The following is a 15,170-nucleotide window of genomic DNA, read 5'->3' as shown; positions in this document are numbered from 1 at the left end:
ATTCAAGACTTTAGTCTTTTAATGAAAATGCATCCTTTCCCAATTTCGAACTTTGATAAAAGAGCTTCTATGCATGGATGCATCATTCTTTCGTGGCGAGATGCCAATGAATACATTGTTGATTTAATCCTTGTTCTACTGCTTATCGCAACCTAAATTGTAACTAACATTGCATGCGAATTGCATAATATCAAGTTCATAAATCTTTTCCTTTGGGAGATGCAACAAGGACGCCTTCGCACGAATTTGTCTTTTAACTTATGCATCATACTTTTAGAATTTCAACTACCCTTAATCACGGAAGTGCAAGCAATTGCAAATACTTGACATGCAACTAAATTTTGTAAATCGAATGAGTAAATGCATTTAAATTTCCCTACGAGAATTAAAGACATGCTTAATGCATCCTTTCATGCAGGAATATTATCGAAACGTGGGCATTAAGAATCGGGGTGTTGTCCACTCGCGTACTCGAGTTGGAAGCTCCCACGTGTGCTCCTCTAGACTTTTGCTTCAGAGCCATTGACGCGGCAGATTTTTGACTCGGCGAACTCTCCTTGCCCTTTTTCCGACTTCCAAAACTCCCTACTGCTGTGAATTTACTTCCCTTCGCAGGAATCGGGCCTTGCTAACTTGGTTTTAAAAACCCGGAAAGCATGGGAGAACTGGGCTTAGGAAAGCTTTAATAGAAGCTTCCAAGCTTCTGTGTCACAGGGATATGATGTGGATGGGGGAGATGATGAGGATGACGAAGGAGATGAAGACGACGACGACGACGACGACGACGACGATGATGATGATGATGATGATGATGATGATGATGATGATGATGACGACAGGGCGGCAGCTTCCTCCATGGCAGCAGCAACAGGCAGCACGATTAGTCCTTCCTCCTTCCCCTCAAGCTTAGGAGGGGGGTTCTTATAGGTTGTGAAGGGTGGGGGGGGTAGCCACACAAGTGGCAGGCATCATGCTTTCCCTCCCCATGCTCCTCCCTACTCCACACATAGTCCCTCTCCCTGCCATGCAAAAAATTTGCACTTAATTCATTATCTTTTTGTCCCATGAAGGGGTGTTCTTGCAGAGGCCTACGGTGGCTTGCGATTTTCGAGCCATGGTTGCATATGCACTACGCAAAAATGGTATTGTAAATGCACAATGCTGGAGCACTTAGGCCAGTGTGTCTTTATTGCAGGAGATTTCTTTGAACTGCTTTTGTGCGAGGTCTAGAGTCGTTAATATTTCGTTGCAGAAATATTACATTCTCTCTCCCTTAGAGGAATTGAGATGTCCTAATCTCGAGAAGATCTAGGGGTATTGTTGGTTCAGAGTACTTTCATCCATCCAAGTGGCATCCTCTTCGGGGTAATCTTTCCATTGGATGAGGTATTCTCTCAAGGTCCTAGATCTCAAATGCCTCTCCCTAACATCTAAGATCCTGTCAGGCCGTAGCTCAAGGACTCCTTGGATAGGCATTACAACTTGCTGATCATCAAGCACATGACTAGGGTTAGGCACATACTTTTTCAATAGATTCATATGGAATACATTATGAACTTTTAGGTTTTTAAGGAGTTGAAGTCTGTAAGTATTAGGCCCTAGGCACTTGAGAATCTTGTAGGGTCCACAATACCTTGGACTTAGCTTTTTGCATTCTCCTAAGGATAGGGAACTCTTCTTTGGACGTACGTGAATGAAGACCATATCACCTTCAATGAAGGATCTATCTTGACGTTTCAAGTCTGCGTAGGCCTTCTATCTGTCCTTGGCAGCTTGTATGTCCTATCTTATTGACTTGATTTGGTCATCCATGTCTTCCAGCATGTGCTTTGAAGCTTCAACCCTCAAGGTTGGATCCAAAAAGCTTAAAGGAGTATGACAATCATGCCTAGATAATGCTTGAAAAGGGGTCATCTGAATGCTTTGTTAGTAAGAAGCATTGTAGGCAAACTCAACCAGTGGAAAATATTGAATCCACTTTTTGGGTTCGCGACAGCAGTGCACCCTAAGCATATCTTCAATGACTTGGTTGCCTCGTTCTGTTTGACCATCAATTTGGGGATGATAAGCTGTACTAAAACAGAGTTGAGTCCCAATGGCCTCGAAGATAGCCCTCTAGAAGTGTGATGTGAAGAGAGAGTCACGATCACTAATGATTCTTCTGGGTAACCCATGTAGTTTGAAAATCTCCTTGATGAATAACCTTGCGATGTCTGAGGCTTTATAGTTTGTCTTAACAGGGATAAGATGTGCAACCTTGGTGAGCATATCTACCACGACCATAATGGAGTTGTATCCTCCCTAAACTTGGGGCAGGCCAACAACAAAGTCCATACTGATGAATTCCCATTTCATTTTGGGAATGTCAAGTGTTTGCAATTTCCCTGGCATTTTGACATGTTCGGCCTTAATGCGTTGACAAGACAAACATTCCGTGACATACTTGAGAACGTCACCTTTGAGCCTATCCCAATAATCTCTCTTTCTGATTGCATTAAGGGTCTCGGCATAGCCAGGATGTCGTGAGAAAGGGGAGTCATGGGCTTCCCAAAGTATCTTCTGCCTGAGTAATTGGCTTGCCGGAATACATAATCTTGTCCTAAAGTAGACAAGTCCACTATTGATAGAGAATTCTTGGTACTTTGTTTGTAGCTTCGGGTCTTGATCTTTGATGGGGATATCCCTTAGCAATTTCTGATAGATTGGGTCATGGAATGCCTCCTCTCTAGCTAGCTCAAGAATTGGGCTGTTTGCATGGATACCTTTGTGGCTAGAGATTTTTCTGTTGATGGATCTTGCAAAATCAGAGAATTCAAGAATGCCTTGCGACTGAGTGCATCGGCAACTACATTATCCTTTCCAGGCCGGTATTTGATTTCAAAATCATATTCTTTCAGCACTTCAATCCATCGACGTTGCCTCATATTGAGCTCATTCTGGGTGAAAATCCATTTAAGACTCTTGTGGTCCGTCACTAAGGTAAATTTGTTACCCAGCAAGTAGTGTCTCCAAAGTTTGAGAGCATGGATGACAGCCAGCAGCTCCAGATCGTGGGTAGCATAGTTTCTTTCATGACTCTTCAGTTTCCTTGAAGAGTATGCTACGGGATGACCTTCTTGCATGAGCACACATCCTAAGGCAAGTGTGCTAACATCAGTTATCACTTCAAACTTCTTACTAAGATCAGGAAGTTTCAGGATGGGTGTTGATACCAAGCTTTGCTCTAGTTTGTCAAAGCTGGACTGTTTAGCAAGTGACTATACAATTGATACTTGCTTCTTTAGTAGATCAGTCAAAGGTGCTGCAATTAAAGCATAGTTTTTGATAAAGACCATGTACCATCCTGTCAATCCAAGAAAACTACGTATCTCTTTGACAGAAGTTGGTGTTGGCCACTCCAGAATGTCTTTGACCTTGGCCGGATCTACTGAAATTCCTTCCGCTGATACAATGAATCCCAAATATTCAATCTATCGCTTGAAAAATGCACACTTCTTCTTCTTGGCATAAAGCTTGTGGGCCCTTATTGTTTCAAGAACAATGTGAAGCTGGGGTTTATGATCTTTTTCCTGCTTAGAGTAGACTAGGGTATCGTCAAAGAAGATGAGTAGGAAGTCATCAAGATAGGGCCTAAAGATATCCTGCATTAGCCTGTTGAAGGTAGCAGGAGCATTTGTCAGTCCGAATGACATGACCAGGAATTCAAAGTGTCTATACCTTGTGTTGAATGCCGTCTTTGGGATATCTTCTTCCTTGATCCTTATCTGATAATATCCAGACTTGAGATCTATCTTAGAGAAGATCTTCGCACCTTGAAGACGGTCAAGAAGTTCATCTATTCTTGGAATGGGGTATTTGTATTTAATGGTCGATTAATTCAACCCTCTATAGTCAATGCATAGCCGAATTGTTCCATCTTTCTTTTTCTGGAACAGCACTGGAGCTCCCCATGGTGAACTGCTAGGACGGATGTAGCCTTTGTCTAACAGTTGCTTGAGTTGCTCCTTCAGCTCAATCGCTTCCGGGATGGACATCCTATATGGTCTCTTTGCGATTGGTGCAGCCCCTGGCGCTAGCTTGATTTCGTGATCAACTTCCCTTTGAGGAGGAAGTTCAGTCAGCTCTTTAGGAAATACGTCTGCATATTCCTTTAACCATGAAGGTTATTCCATAGATTTTTGATTCTAATCTAGCTTATTTAGTTTAATTAGATAGACAAGTAGCCCCTTCTTAACTCCTTTTATGATCTGTGATGCTTTTGCTAGCTGAATTTTCGGCTTACCAGCTTCTCCTTAAGTTGAAACTAGTTCCCCTTCAGAATTTCAAAAGGAGACTTGGCCCTTCCCACAGTGAATGTGGGCATCATTGGGTATTAGCCAATCCATACCAAGCAAACATTTGTGGACACCTAGGTTCATTACCCTAAATCTCACCGAAATCGACTTTCCACCCAGTAGGAATTCCACCTTAGCAGTTTGCTTGGTACAAGAAACCTCTTGATCATTTGCTAATTCCACAAGTAAGGTAGGTGCATCTTTTGTGGCTATTCCTAATCTTTTTGCATAGATTGGTGAAATGAAGGAATGTGTACTGCCACAATCAATCAAGGTTTTGAAGCTTTTACCTTGGTAATTGGATGGAGTTTGAATCACCGAGAATTGGTGATTCGGGCCTTCCTTGTGAAGAGCGGCATGAACCGTTGCCCTCTCAATGTCAGCTTCCATGGTTGGATTTTCTTCATCACCCAACTCCTTATTGGCAACACTGGTGGTTCTCCCTTTGGCCCTGGCGATGGCTCCTTGCCCATGGGCGCCTCCTTGGAATGGCCCTTGTTGTTGTCCTTTGCTAAGGTTGGGACACTCCTTTTTAAAGTGACTGGGCTCGTTGCAATGGAAGCAACGGAGATTGCAGCCATTACCTTGTGTAGGAAATTGTTGATAGTGTTGGCCCTAGCTTTCTTCCTTTGTCCCTGGTTTTGGCCATGTGCTCTCTTGGTCTGAGATCTGAGCATTCTCTTGTTCTGATCCCTATAAGACCAAGTTCTGTTATTTCTTGGCTTGGTCTGCACCTCCTATATTATCGGTGCAGCTTGAATGAGCGCGTCTTGTAGATCTGTTGGACGCATTGATTCCAAGTGGGTGTTTATGAGTGGATTTAACCCAACACAAAACTATGACACTTGTTGTGTCATATCCATTTGAGGCATGTACTTTAAGAGAGAGACGAACTTTGAATAATATGCATCTAGGGATAGTCCAAGTTGCTTTAATTTGTAGAATTTGTTCATCTTCTGTGTGCGGTAGGCAGGTGGTAGATATCTCCCTCGCACAGCTCTTTTAAGCTTCTCCTAAGTAACTGACCCTTCCGAGATCCCTTGGTCTCTTCACCATTGTTTCCACCACAGTCTTGCTTCATCGGTAAGCTTTAGTTTGGTGAGCATTGCTTGGTTAGCGGGTGTAGTTCTTGCTGCCTCGAAATAATCCTCCATGGATTCGATCCAGACCTTGGCGTCAGTTTGGACGGTCCTTCCCTTACCATCGAATTCAGGTGGCTTGATTTGTTTGAGAAGGAACTTCTTCTCTTGAATTACAGCTGTATTTAGTGCAGGGGTCAGACTAGGAATCTGCACTTGAGGTTGCACCTAGGCAATAAGATTCTTTACATTAATTACTTGCTAAACATTTCTCACATTACATTAACATGTCTACTTCAGCTTTTAGCCAAGTGACCTAATCACTTAACTCCTTTACCAATACTTATAGCCATGATAGACAGTGATAAAAATCTTATTCATTCATGTGGGCATAGCCCTTTCGAGTACATTTATTTTGGGAAGGTAGAACAAGCTGATACATCAATTTGGGGAAAATAGAATGGTGTTACATTCAGCTATAGGAACTGAGTAATAATATGGAGTGGGATCATGAATTTTCAGGAATCGATAGGTCATAGGAAGCTTGGAGTATCCCTTCCTTTGATACACATTTCTCTCATAGCGTCCCAGTATCTTGATTCTGTCGACAGGGATTATTCGAGTCACTTCCTCGTACACATACTTGTTCTGCTTGACCTTTCGACTGCCGACATGTAGGGTTGCGTTTGCGTGAGCCGCGACAAAGATGAACAGCTTCACGATCTTTAAATCTTCCAACCACTTGATTCTCTTCAAGTTGGTCCGAAGGTATGCAAGTCAGTGGGCCGCTATGTAATATATTCCTGATTCACCCGTCCATCTCCGTTCCATGTACAGGGGTGAAGGATTGTAGATACGGTCTAGAATATTCATCATGCCTAGCCTCCATTGATAATTCGAAGCACGCATTGTAGTCATAAACATAACCTGGAACACCAAGAATTTGTTCCATGCTTCGCGACTCTGCAGGCCAGCATCCATAAGTAAGTAAGGAAATGTTCTTAATGGCAACATTTCTCTATTTCCCCTCATTAAGTTTCCTTGTAAATATTAGATTCTGTTGATTTTCTCTGATACCAACTGTAACGTGTCCCCCCTGTCCACATGTAGGACACATCTTAGCAGCCCATCGGGAAGATAGTCTAGAAAGCGCCGCCCGGCACTCCCAAGGAATGACATGGGGTTTGCGATCTAGGTCTTCCCGAGTCTTTCATGAAGCGGAAGCATTCTAGACGTTCCCACTTAGGACCAACCTCAATTAGGGTTTTCCTAATGGTCAAGTTCCTAGAAGGTAACTAGCGTTGAGCCCCAGACAAACTACTTGTGCAGAAACATCAGGGTCGAAGCGGATTTATACTGCACTTGGTTCAAGGAGAATGGGAAGCGAGAGGGATGTGAAGCTCGACCTCTCTGCCCGTAAGGCATAGTCCCATTCCGTTCCCCTAAAACAGCATAAATCGGGACTCTAACTCTATAGATTCTAGGACGTTGTTACCTCGCTGTCAATTCCTTTGAGAAAAGTTCCCGGCCAACTGGGACCACCCTTCCGTAGGACGGACCCAGGGTCACGTCCACCGCACTTTCCTTGGGTTGCTTTAGTTATTTAATTACCTACCACATTTAGTTTGACAAGCAAAAACAACTTCCTTAATTAACTGATTAAACACTGGTTCCTTCATGTAACTTAGGCACTGACATAGAAAAACAATGTCAACCAAGTTCCTTTTTCAACATTTGATCTTTATTTATCAGTCTTTGGAATACATCATATAATCCGCCCGAAGGCTATTCCAGCAATCCTTAGGGATCTCTATTCCAAGTTCCGCCCTTAACTAGTATATGGGCCTTGAGATCCCATCTGGAGTCACGTCGGCCTCTTGTGCAGGATCCGGAGGAAAGGGATTTACGGCCAGAGCCTCCCCTAGCACCCAAGTGTCCTCCTACTCCAAGTAGCACCCACGGAGAGACCTCTCGCGGCAGGTTCGGTCCACGTACCCGACTCGGCTAACAATCCCCTTGGATAGGGTCAGGCAGACAGTCGAAGGTAACTGATACTGCCTCTCCCTCTAGGCTCTCAACTTGAAGCATTAGTTGTTTTTCCTGAATTAGTTCCTTGAGCAAAGAAGTACAAACAATGCACCTAAGTGTACAATCAAGAACATTTTAGTGGTCATTTGTACGGCCAATTGCTAAGGTGTAGTTCCTTCTTCCCGAACGCGTCCAACATTCGATCCTGGATCAATCGCGACTTGGCAAGATCCCAAGGGTTTCGTAAGCTGAGTTGCTTGTTTACCCTCTTTCCTTGGGTTAGGGTTTATACCCTGTTGACCCAAATTGTCAATACCTTAGGTTTCCTTATTTTAAGGTCAATAAATCCTGGGCAACCTCGTCGCCCTAACTTGGTTGGTCAACTGCTTCCTTGGCAAATTCGTAACTCCCCTAGCTTGGCAGATAAGTCCAAGGAAGAGTGATGTAGTAGGATGACTACTCATCCTCTTTAAAAAAAATTAGACTTGTTCTTAAAAACTCGCCAAACTTGGTCTAAGGAGTGGCAATACTATTTCATGATTTAGACACAAGACCATACGATATTGCAGCTTGTTGCACGAGATAGGTGTCAGCACCTAACTTGTGGGATTATCTTCTCACCACATGATATTCCTTGGTCAAGAATACCTTTGATCAAGATGTAGGGTTTGGGAGTCCTATTGACCCAATCCAAAACCTAACCCTACTAGGCCGATAAACGTTTTGGCCCTAGGGTTCCTAGATTCCTTGCGGAAGTCTAGCATTTGTTCAATTTATCCTTAGGGTGAGAACCCTAGATCATTCTTGCATGGTGTTTAAATAATCCTAACATTTCATAAATATGGGTAGGACCTTTGAGATCAGAAATCTTAAATTGGCATCCGAAGTGCGATACTAGGCAGAATTTTATCATAGCTTAACCCTACCTAGTTCATCGAGGTGACCGTCATATGCTAACTAATCACACCTTTATGAGTTCCATGTAGGCTACTCACTTACACATGAATTACTTAGTTGATCTAACCAACCCACGATTAAAAATGATATTTCCTCTAAAGATGCAAATGCTTCCTTCTAGAGTTCGTAAGACTTTCCTTTAAAAAAATGGAAGTAACTGCAAGATGTATGCGATGAATCATTCCATGCAAATATGCGATTTCAAGACCATAGACCTTTTCCTTCTATGCAGCTATAAGATCTACAATGGTCTTTCTTTCCCTTGCCCTAAATGGCATTGGTTGACATTCAAAACTACTTCTTGTAAATCCCACATATTTGCATCAAATTCAAGACTTTAGTCTTTTAATGAAAATGCATCCTTTCCCAATTTCGAACTTTGATAAAAGAGCTTCTATGCATGGATACATTATTCTTTTGTGATGAGATGCCAATGAATACATTGTTAATTTAGTCCTTCTTCTACCGCTTATCGCAACCTAAATTGTAACTAACATTGCATGCGAATTGCATAATATCAAGTTCATAAATCTTTTCCTTTGGGAGATGCAACAAGGACGCCTTCGCACAAATTCGTCCTTTAACTTATGCATCATACGTTTAGAATTTCAACTACCCTTAACCACGGAAGTGCAAGCAATTGCAAATACTTGACATGCAACTAAATTTTGTAAATCGAATGAGTAAATGCATTTAAATTTCCCTACGAGAATTAAAGACATGCTTAATGCATCCTTTCATGCGAGAATATTATCGAAACCTGGTCATTAAGAATCGGGGTGTTGTCCACTCGTGTACTCGGGTTGGAAGCTCCCGCGTGTGCTCCTCTCGATTTTTGCTTTGGAGCCATTGACACTGCAGATTTTTGACTCAGCGAACTCTCCTTGCCCTTTTTCCGACTTTCAAAACTCCCTACTGCCCACGAATTTACTTCCCTTCGCAGGAATCGGGCCTTGCTAACTTGGTTTTAAAAACCCAAAAAGCACGGGAGAACTAGGCTTAGGAAAGCTTTAATAGAAGCTTCCAAAAGAAGCTTCCAAGCTTCTGTGTCACAAGGATATGACGTGGATGGGGGAGATGATGAGGATGACAAAGGAGATGAAGATGATGATGACGATGAAGACGATGATGATGATGATGACGGGGTGGCAGATTGGCGGCGTGACCTATAGTTTTCGAGCCATGGTTGCATATGCACTACGTGGAAATGGTATTGTAAATGCACGATGAAGGGGTGTTCCCGCGGAGGCCTATGGTGGCTTGCGGTTTTCGAGCCATGGTTGCATATGCACTACGTGGAAATGGTATTGTAAATGTACGATGCTGGAGTACTTAGGCCAATGTGTCTTTATTGCGGGAGATTTCTTTGAATCGCTTTTGCGCGAGGTCGAGAGTCGTTAATATTTTGTTGCGAAAATATTATAAAAACGAGAGGGATGCACTGCTCGACCTCTCTACCCGTAGGGCATAGTCCCATTCCGGTCTTCTAATATAGCATGAATCGGGGTTCTAACCTAACAATTACTAAGGTCGGTTGCCAGTAAAACCTTGTGAGAAGCCTCCCAGTTCTCTAGGGCCACCCTACTACAGGACAGACCCATCGGGGGTTCCACCCACCCGCTTCCCTCAATAGGCGTTCTTTAGTTATTTAATTAGGTCCTATCACATTTATGTATGACATTTAAAGTCAGCTTCCTTAATTAAGCCTTTTAGGGAACATGGTTCGTTCGCATAATTTATAGCACAAACACAAATACAGATCTAGCAATCCTTTGACAAACAAGTTCAAACAAATTCATTAACTTATCTTCACATTAATCTTTGTCTACTACCCATACAAGAGAAATTATATATCCCTTATGCCTTGCAAAAGTAATTAGTCCAAATCACATGGCACCACAATTTCCATCCTTTATCTAGAATAGGATCTTCCAATACCCAGACGTTGGGTCACGGTAGTCTTCAACTTCATTCCGGATTGGCAAGGGGTGTCTAGAGCTCCATGACCCACAAGCAGCCTAGGAGTGAAACACAATTTTCATGGTTGACCTTTTCACTACTCCACCTTCGGCCCGTGAATCGAGAAGTGCCCTCTCGGGTTGAAGTGCAGTGTGACCTTGGAGATGATCCACCCACACAAAATATCATTTGCTTAATTAATCAGTTAAGAATCAAGCACAATCAAGGCAATCAACCCTAATATAGTTTTCCAAGAAAACATTCCTTTACCCTCATGGCAATTTGTCATCACAGACCCTTGCCATGAATTTACCATCAATCACAAGTACTTGGAATAATCATCCAAACGATAAACCAACAAGCAATTGAATGTAGAAGCATTTAGGACGTTGCTTGATCAACCAACAAAACCAATTGTATTTCCAAACAATGCAAGAATAGACACGATAACATTTCCATTGCATATTCACTCTCCCCCTTGGGGTCAAAGAGCGATTCTATATACAATTTACTTAACACTCCCTTCCTTTGGCTAAGGCATATGTTAAGGCTTTAAACACTATATAAGACGTAAGTTCTATAGATCACTTACGTTGATCGATAACCCAACCCTGAATTGGAGTGATGAAACATAGTAGCTATTGCACGAAACTCAAGGCTTCTTAGTTTTAATCCTTATGATCGTTGTTTACACTAATTACGCACACCATCAAGATCCCAATCCATTAAATATGAGTTATCCGTTCATGTTATTAGTAAGAGCTTGGGCAAAGATCTAGAGTTTTTAGATGAATTTCCTTAGGCTAGATCGCTTACCATGCCATCCATCAAGCGTGCAAGCTACAACATGTTTTCAGTGTGGTGAAATACATATCTATTATTTTCAAGAAAAGGGGTGTCGACAATACCTTGGAATCTTATATGCTATTTATGCTATGTCGCATAGCAACTAAATGCATTTTACTTCTGTTGATACATGCGCTTTGCAAACTCCATCTTTCGAATATGTGGGATGAAACCCATTCCTTTCGATGACCTATTCTTGTGTGGCATAGTACGGGGCCTAACATATCTCATGTGGGACTCAAAGCAAACATCTATTAATTTGGAAATACATTACTTACGACTGGTATTGTAGTTGCATTGGCAGTGATGCCTTCGCCTGAGGCTTCGTTGCAGATTAGTGGATTTCCATCCACACGTGACATTCTTCGCTTGGGGGACATTCTCGATCTTCCTCTCTTCTAGGCGCAATCCCTTACTGGAATTTCAGTAGCCTCTTGCTCAGGTGGATGGCAAGAAAGGGGGGACACTTGTGGGATAGAGATTAAGTTCGCGGGATAGGGTATAGGTTTGCGTGAGAAGGGGAAAGAAAGAACACGTGTGGACACCCTCTAAGGAGGGAAAAGAGGAGAAACCTACTAGAAGTCTCTCTCTCTCTCTCTCTCTCTCTCTCTCTCTCTCTCTCTCTCTCTCTCTCTCTCTCTCTCTCTCTCTCTCTCTCTCTCTTATGATTGGGGGGGAGGGGGTTATAGTGAAACAGGTGGGAAGGGAAGTGGAGTGGTGGTGTCTCCACCTGTCCGTTTGCATGGCGGCAGGGAGTTCTGTGTGCCTTCTGGGTGGCTATGGATTGGGCATGTTGGCCAAGGGGGGGGGTGTCAGGCCATGTCATCTTCTTCTTCAACGTCGTCTTCATCGACGACTACTTCCTTCCCTGTCATCATTGTCTGTTTCTGCCCTTCCTTCCCCCCCACCACCTATTCGGTGACGGCAGGGGAGGGGAGGGATAATTTTTTTTGAATTAACGTTAATAAAAAGGGGGGTTCCTACACAGAGAGGGGGTGGGGATATTACATGTTTCCAAGAACAAAGCCCTACTCAAGATTTACTTATTGATTTAATATAAAAGAGTTGAAGGAGCTTAAATTGTAACTTGATGATCTCTTAAAAAAGAGATTTATCAGACCCAATGCATCTCCTTGGGGCGCTCTTGTATTATTCTAAAAGAAGGATGGGGCATATAGACATTGTATTGATCACAAAGGTCTTAATAAGCAAACCATAAAGAAAAAATATTCCCTTCCATACATTAATGATTTATTAAGCCAATTGAGTGGTGTAAAGGTGTTTGCAAAAATAGAATTACGATCACGTCACCACCAAATCCATATAAAGTTTGAGGATATTCCAAAGAAAACTTTTTGGACTAGGTATGGTCAATACAAATTCACAGCATTTGAATTAACTAATGTACCGGCTACATTCATATGTTTGATAAATAATATTTTTCATCTACATCTTGATGAACTCATTCTTGCATTCTTGGATGATATATTTGTATATTCTAAAGATCATAACGAATATGAGATATATCTTTAAAAAACTCATTAGATTTTGAGGAAACATGAACTTTATGCTAAACGGAGTAAATTTGTCTTTGCAAAAGATAATATTATTTATTTAGAAAGAGTTATTTCTAAAGAGAGAATTCATATAGATCCATATAAGGTAAAGACTATTGTTGATTGGCCTATATCAAAATGTGTGAAAGATGTGAGAAGCTTCTTAGGATTAGCTCAGTATGAAAGAACTCATGTTTGAGATTTTTCTGATAGCTAGTCCTTTAACCGGATTGACTAAGAAAACTAAACCTTTTATTTAGTCACAGGCATATTAGGAAGCCTTTGAAACATTAAAATGACAAGTGGCTAAAAATTGTAAATTAAAAATTCATAAGATGGAAAAATCTTTTGTATTATCTTGTGATACTAATGGGGAGCAATTAGGATGTATATTAATATAAGAGGGGGGAGTAGTGGCTTATGAATCTCGAAAATTAAGGAGACATGAGATGATCTATGATGTGCATGACTTAAAACTAGCTATTGTAGTTCATGCTCTAAAATATTAGAGACATTTGTCACTTATGTAAAATTTGAGTTAAGAATTAATCATCAAAGTCTAAAATATATTTTCACTCAAATAATTGACAAAAGAGATGATTGTAATTAGTATGTGAATATGACTTTGATATCAAACATGTATTTGGAAAGAAAAACAAAGTTGCTGATACTTTGAGTCACAGAATGTGTAATAATTTATCTATTATACAAACTAACTTGATTGATGATGTGTGCCTTGAGGAGTAGGATGATCCTATATATTCTAAAATTTTATTATTCTTAAATAAAAATTTGGGAGAAATGTATGAGGAAAAGTTTCATATGCTTAAGGAAAATCTTTATTATCTAAATCGTTTGTATAATTCTACTGTTTCAAAATCCCAAAAAGAAATTCTTAGGGAGTGGCATAATCTATCTTTCTTTGCTCATCGTGGATTTTCAAAGACTTACAACAAAAGAAAAAACTCATTGTTGTGGCCAGGGATGAAGAAGGATATTAAAATATGTGTGAAAAAATGTTTAGAGAATCAAGAAGTAAAAATTAAACAGAAACGTATATATGGTGAAATACAACCATTGGATATACCTAACCAAAAGTGGAAATCCATATCTATGGAATTTATCACTAAGTTGTTTGTTTTGCTAGGAGAGGGTATGACAACTATCTTTATGGTAGTGGATAGACTCACAAAATGACACTCTTTTTTTTTGCCATGAAAAAGACTGACATAGCTTTAAATGTAGCTACATTATTTGTGAAAAAAGTATTTCATTTGCATGGCATGTCCAAATGTATTATCTTTTATAGAGATTTAAAATTTGCATCCAACTTTTGGAAAGCTACATTTAAAGCAATTAGAACCAAATTAAAGATGAGTAATGCATTTCATCCGCAGTTTGATCGAGAGACAGAGAAAGTGAATCGCCTTTTAGAAGACATGGTTAGAATGTATGTAAACAAAAAACAAAATAACTAGACTAAATATTTAGCCTTAATTGAATTTGCATACGATAGCTCATAGTATGTATTGATTAAAATGATTTTTTAAAAAGCAATGTATGGTTATAACTGTGTGGCTCCTGTTCATTTTTTTTATCTTCAAAAAGATTAAACATTTCAAAGAAAAACTTAAAACAATGGACGAGGAATTAAAAAGAATAAAGAAACATATTAAAGCAGCATAACTTAGACAAAAGAAATATTATGACAAGAAAAAGAGAACACTAGAGTTTAGTGAAGGTGATATGGTTTTCTTGAGAGTTGAACCCTGTCGAACTAACTTATTTCTTGGGAAAGATAGAAGGTTATCTCTACATTTTTAAAGGCCCATTCAAAATTCTAAAAAAGATTGGTTCACTTGCATATAAACTTGAATTGCCATCTCATGTCAAGGTTCATTTTGTTTTTCATGTGAGTTTATTGAAAAAGTATGTTGCTAACTTTGATAATCTTTTGTAAGACAAAATTAAAACACAAGAAGATGGAACACTAAAGGTTGAACCAAAATTAGTATGAGTCGTAAAGTCAGATATCTAAGAGGTAGAGATATTGCGGAGGTGTTGGTGAAATGTGATACATATCCTATTGAGGATGCAACTTGGGTTCATCTAGATGGTTTACAACAAAATATCTATCTTTCCAACTTTGAGGACATAGTTTTTGGAAGAAGGGGAGAATGTGATATGCCCTAATAGTCATATTGAAATTTTTTTTGACATATGTGTAGATTGTGTTTGAAAATGATTTTTAGTTATTTTAAGTGTTTTGACAAATTTTGGTGATGGTATAATTTTTGACACTTTTTTAACTTTTAGGCATAAGATCTATTTTAGAAGCTGATTTATGATCAAATGGAGTAGAATTTGGTCAATGTTTCTCTCACAAAGTTCAAAGAGGAGATCGAGGAGAA

At 40.3% G+C, this 15,170-nt stretch overlaps 1 pseudogene; it reads left to right on the top strand.

Annotated features, from left to right (window-relative positions):
* The first annotated feature begins 14,397 nt into the window (after positions 1-14,397).
* On the top strand, positions 14,398-14,952 carry LOC148037364 (uncharacterized; annotated as a pseudogene).
* Positions 14,953-15,170: the final 218 nt, after the last annotated feature.

This window comes from Lygodium microphyllum, chromosome 4 (assembly GCF_053477565.2).
Source record: "Lygodium microphyllum isolate KBCC chromosome 4, Lygodium_microphyllum_v1.1.10, whole genome shotgun sequence".
In the NCBI taxonomy this organism is placed as follows: Eukaryota; Viridiplantae; Streptophyta; class Polypodiopsida; order Schizaeales; family Lygodiaceae; genus Lygodium; species Lygodium microphyllum.
This window is presented reverse-complemented; position numbering and strand designations above follow the sequence as displayed.